The sequence below is a fragment of the Sciurus carolinensis genome, chromosome 12 (assembly GCF_902686445.1).
Source record: "Sciurus carolinensis chromosome 12, mSciCar1.2, whole genome shotgun sequence".
Classification (NCBI taxonomy): Eukaryota; Metazoa; Chordata; class Mammalia; order Rodentia; family Sciuridae; genus Sciurus; species Sciurus carolinensis.
In genome coordinates, this window is record NC_062224.1 from 3,675,100 (window position 1) to 3,681,099 (window position 6,000).

The 6,000-nt window shown below is 34.6% G+C and overlaps 1 protein-coding gene across 1 annotated transcript in view; it reads right to left on the reverse strand.

Moving 5' to 3' along the window:
• Gng4 (G protein subunit gamma 4) overlaps window positions 1–5,577 on the reverse strand; it is a 50,586-nt gene extending 45,009 nt beyond the window's left edge. The window contains exon 1 of the mRNA XM_047521014.1: window positions 5,212–5,577. The gene's annotated coding sequence lies outside the window, so the exon portion shown is untranslated. The remainder of the gene's footprint in view (window positions 1–5,211) is intronic.
• Window positions 5,578–6,000: the final 423 nt, after the last annotated feature.

Here is a 6,000-nt window from a genome sequence, read left to right on the forward strand (position 1 = left end):
GGAAGGTTTTCCATCTGTATCTTCTTCAATGTTCTGTAGTTTTATTTGTAGACTCTCACCCCCTTGATTAGATTATTTATTTACTTATGTATTTTGAGGCTATTTGTGAATGGGATTGTTTTCCTGATTTCTTTCTTAACAGATTCATTTTTAGTATATGGGAAAGCTATTGATTTTTGTATGTTGATTTTGTAACCTGCTACTTTGCTGAATTTGTTTATTAGCTCTAACCCTTTTCTGGGAGAGCTTTTTCTGTCTCTGAAGTATAGGATCATATCATCTGCAAACAATGGTAATTTGACTTCTTCCTTTCCTATTTTTGTCCCCTTTATTTCCTTTTCTTGCCTAATTGCCCTGGCTAGAATCCCCTAGTTTCCTCAGTGTTTTTATAATGAATTGATGCTAAATTTTGCCAAAGGTTTTCTCTGCATCTATTGAGATGACTAAGTGATTTTGCCCTTAATTCTATTTATGTGATGAATAACATTTATTGATATGTGTATGTTTAACCATTGTTTTACCCTGGGATAAAACAAACTTGGTCATGATGTGCAATCTTGATATGTTGTTGAATATGATTTACTAATATTTATTAAGGATTTTTGCTTCTAAGTTCACCAGGGACATTGGTCTGTAGTTTTCTTTCCTCGATGTGTCTTTTATCTGATCTTGGTATGAGTGTGATACTGACTTCAGAGAATGTGTTTGGAAGTGTTTCATTCCTTTCTATTTTGTAGAATAATTTGAGGATCATTGGCATTAGTTCTTATTTAAATGTTGGTAAAATTCAGCTGAGAATTCATCAGGTGCTGGGTTTTTCTTTGTTAGGAGGTTTTTTTTTTTTTTTAAACTGCTTCTATCTCATTGGTTGTTTTATGTTTAGGTTTTCTTTTATCCTCTTGATTCAATTTTGGCAGGTCTTATGTGTTTAGAAATGTACCCATTTCTTCTAGGTTTTCCAGTTTAGTGGAGTAAACCTTTTCAAAATAGTCCCTAATGACTGGATTTCTGGTATGTCGGTGGTGATTTCTCCTTTTCATGTCTAATTTTATTAATTTGGGTCTTCTCTCTTTTTTCTATTGTTGAGTTTGACTAACGGTTTGTCAATGTCATTTATCTTTTTTAAAAATATTTTTTAGTTGGCAATGGGCCTTTATTTATTTATATGTGGTGCTGAGAATTGAACCCAGTGCCTTGCATATGCTAGGTAAGCATTCTGCCACAAGGCCACAAAACCAGCCCATGTCATTTATCTTTTTAAGAATCAACTCTTCATTTCATTGATCCTTTGTGTTGTTTTCTTTTTTAAATTCTCAATTTCATTGAATTCAGCTCTGATATTAATTATTTACTTCTTTTTAGTGGTTTTGGGATTGGTTTGTTCTTATTTTTTAAGGGTCTTCAGATGCATCATTAGGTTGTTTATTTGGAATCTTTCTGATTTTCTTATGTAGGTGCTCATATCTATTAACTTTCCTCTTAGAACTGCCTTCGTATTGTCCCAGACATTCTGGAATGTTGTATCGCTATTCTTGCTTGATTCTAAGAATTTTAAAATTTCTCCCCTGATTTCTTCTATTGTTCATTCATCATTCAAAAGTGTATTGTTCAATCTCCATGTGTTTATTTAGTTTCTGTAGGATTTTTTGGTGTTGATTTCTAATTTCATTCCATTATGGTCTGATAAAATGCAAGAAATTATAACAATTTTTTTTTGTATTTGTTAAGAGTTGCTTTGTGACCTAACATATGGTCTGTTTTGGAAAAGGCTCCATGAGTCTCTGAGAACAAAGTGTATTCTGCTGTTGTTAGATGAAATATTCTATAGATTTCTGTTAAGTTCATTTAGTTTATAAAACTTTTCAGGTCCAAAGAGTCTTTACAGAATTTATGTCTGCATAATCTGTCTATTGGTGATAGAGGTGTGTTGAAATAATCCAGTGTTGGGCTGAGGCTGTAGTTCAGTGTTTGTCTTGCATGTGTGGGTTCATTCCTCAGCATCACATAAAAATAAACACATTAAAAAAAAGATATTGTGTCCATTTACAACTAAAAAATATTTTTTAAAAAAGAAATAACCCAGTATTATTGCACCAGGGTCTACTTGAAACTTTTATTCAAGTAGTGTCTCATTAATGTTGTTAGATGCACCAATGTTTGGAGCACAAATATTTCTAGCATTATATCTTCTTGTTGGTTTTTCCCCCCTTACTGGTATGAAGTGACCTGATTAATTTTCTTTTGAAGTCTGCTTTGTTGGTTATGAGAGTAGCTACTTCTGCTTGTTTTTCAGTGCCATTTGCATGGTATATCAATTTTCATCCTTTTATTTTCAGCCTGTGACTGTCTTTGCCTGTAAGGCGAGTCTTTTGCAAACAACATATAGTTGGGTTTGTTTTTTAATCCATTCTGCTAGACTATGTCTTTGAATTGGAAAGTTGAGACCATTTACTTACAATGTTACAATAGAGAGATGTTTATTAATTCCTGTCATTGATTTATTTCTAATGTTAATTTGGTCCTGTTTCTTACTTGCTTAGCTACTCCTCAAAGGATATTTGTTCATTTGTGAGTTCTGGGGTTTGTTTTTGTTGTCTTCTGTGTGAAGTATTTAAGTATTTATGTAGTGTCAGCTTTGTAGTCATGAATTCTTTTAGTTTCTGATTATTTTGGAAGGCTTTTATTTATTTTTTGATTTTAAAGAATAGCTTTGACAGATATAGCAATTTTAATTGACAGTTATTTTCTTTTTTTCTCCAATTTTTTATTGGTGCATTATAGGTGTACATAATGGTGAGATTTGTTGTTACACATTCATACATGCACAAATATAACAATATAATTTGGCTAATTTCATTCCCCAGTATTTCCTTTTTCCTCCCCTCCTCCTTCCTCCAATCCCTTTCCTCTACTCTACTAATCTCCCTTTGATTTTCATTAGACCCTTTCTACCCTAACTTTCTCTTTCTTTTTCTTCTCAAGAAAATATGACTCTTGACTTTCTGAGTTTGGCTTATTTTGCTTAATGTAATGTTCTCAAGTTCATCCATTTTTTTTTCTTTCTTTCTTTTTTTTTTTTTACATAAGGGAGTTTATTAAGCAAACAGTGTCTCCCTACAGGGTAAGAGAGAAAATGAGAGGAAAAGAGAAAGGAAAGAGAAAGGGCGAGTGCTAGAGAGAGTGGAAAACAAGGAGGAGAAACAAAGTGATTCAGAAAAGCATCCATTTTTCTTTATGGCTAAATAAAATTCCATTGTGTATATATGCCACATTTTATTTATCCATTGATCCAATGATGGACACTTAGGTTGGTTCTATAGTTTGACTATTGTGAATTGTGCTGATATATACATGAGTATGCATGTATTGCTATAGTATGATGACTTTAATTCTTTAGGATAAATACTGAGGGACAGTTATTTTCTTTCAGGACTTGGAACACATCATTATAAGCCTTCCTGGATTTTAGAGTTTGTGTTAAGAAATCAGAAGTAATTTGGATTGGCTTTTAAATGTGACTTGATGTTTTTCTCTTGAGATTTTAAAAATTCTCTCCTTGTTCTCTATGTTAGGCATTTTAATTATAATATATTGTGGAGATTTTTTTTTAATCTTGTCTACTTGATGTTCTGATATTCCTATATTTGGATGTCCATCTCACTTTCAAAGTTTGGAAAGTTTTCCCGTTATTATTTCCCTGAAGAGATTATCCATTCCCTTAACTTGCATCTCACGCCCACTCTGATTCTTAAATTTGGTGTCTTAAAGTTATCCCAGAGTTCTTGTATATTCTGATCATGGTTACTTTTTTCTTTAATACTGTCTGAATGTTCAAGGTCAGGCAATTTTGTCTTCCAACTCTGAGATTTTTGTCTTCAGCATGATCCACTCTTTTAGAGAGACTTTCAACTGAACATTTGATTTATTGTGTCTTTAATTTCCAATATGTGTTTTGTTTTTTTCAATATTTCTCTTTATTGAATTTCTCATTCATATCTTGTACAGACTTTCTTAATTTATTCAGTTGTTTTTCTGTGTTCTCTTGAAATTCACGGATCATTTTGTTGTAAGAGGAATTGAACCCAGGGGTGCTTAACCACTGAGCCATAGTCCCAGCCCTTTTTATGTTTTATTTTGAGACATCATCTCACTGAGTTGCTTAGGGCCTTGCTAAGTTGCTAAGGCTGGTTTTGATGTTGCGATCCTCCTGCCTCAGCTTTCCAAGTCACTGGAATTACAGGTGTGTGCCACTGCATCTGGCTCATTGATTATTTTTATAATCATTCTTTCAAAAATTCTTTTTTCTTTTGTGTGACCCAGAATCATGGCTTATTATTATTATTTATTTAACTACACCTTTACAGGGCTCTAGGAACCTGCATTTATAACAAGTTTTTGATTAAAAGTGTGGTTTGGGGAAGCAATTTTAACCTTAATTTTGTTAAGATTCCTTAATACAATAAAATTAAATTAAAAGCCTTACAACTAAATAAAATTCTTTATGCAAAGTATTAATAGATAATTAAATGCAATCTGGCTTGGAAAATGAAATAGAATGAAATAATATGTATGTGGTTGTATTCATAAGTATGCTAAATCAAAAGCTATACACCAATGAGAAACATTAATGGGTCAAATCCAAGTACAAATGAAGGCACTCCTCTGAATTCCCATGTTTTATTGAGCATCAAAACTCAGCACTAGGGAAGAATAGAGTTACTTTAGATTAGGTAGAGGGGAGTGAAGGGAGGGAAGGGGCATAGGGTAGGAAGGATAGTAGAGTGAAAGAGACATTATCACCTCATGTAAATACATGACTGCATGACCAACGCGTAATATGTACCTGCAATATGTACAATCAGAAAAATGAGAAATTACACTCCATTGATGTATGATTTACTAAAATGCATAAATGCATTCTACTTTCATGTATAAGAAATTAGAACAAATAAAAAATTAAATAAAAAACTCACCAGTCTTTTGGTCCTTTTCTTGTACATTTTTCTGTATCCACATTCTCTGCATCTGATTGGATCCCTGGATTTTATTTCATTTTCTGTGTGACATTCTCCAAGATGTATATCATTAGCTGCTGCTTTGGGGGTCAAACATCCTTCTGGGTGTCTGTTGTTTATCTATAGAGCACGGAGAAGCTTCCCCATGTTTCCAAACAGACCGTTTTTTGAATTCTTTATCTAATATTGCACCCACCTCAATATCCTTGGAGTCAGCTGCTGGTGAATGATGAACTTTGGGGGGTGTCGTGTCAACTTGTTTTCTCATATTTCTTGTGTTCCTGTGTTGGATTTTATGCATCGGTGGGGAGGAATTTCTCTTCCATTCTTCAGTGTGGGCCTTTTTAGAGCCTGGTCTATTCTCCCCAGAGTGTCCTAGAGTGACTAGACTGAGCCCCTGGTAGGTGTGGTATTCACGGCTTTTGTGTCAATTCACTCTGCTTTTACTGTGGAAGCGGGTGTCTGCCAGGGGGACCCGAGGGCCCACCCCTTGCAGTTGCAACCTGGGGCCTGTTCTTTGCATGAAAGTGTAGCTGAAGGTGGGTGTGGCTGATGGGTGGGCAGAGCAGGGTTTAGTTCCGCAGCAGAGTCTCTCTGAAGTTGTGTGGTCCTGTATTTTCCCAGCACCTTAGAGAAAAGAGAGAAACCAACAATGACAGCAACGAAAGCAAACTGCATACAGCACTAAAATCAATACCTTGTGTCTACCGTGAGCGTGACAGCACTGGTCCCCACAAGACGGGAATGGTGGGGACAGTGATTGCCAGCAGCTGAAATGACGAATAACTGTGTACTGGGTCTGGCATTAAAGTAAACAGCAGGTGTCAACTATACCATCCATAGCATTAATAATTGCACAACAATTCATAACAGCGTGAATGGTGGGGCAGCAGTTATATAAACCATATGGTTTTGAAGGATAGTAAAAATACAGTTCATTAAGGGAAAAGAAAACATGATAGGAGGTAGAAGAGAGTTGACGTTC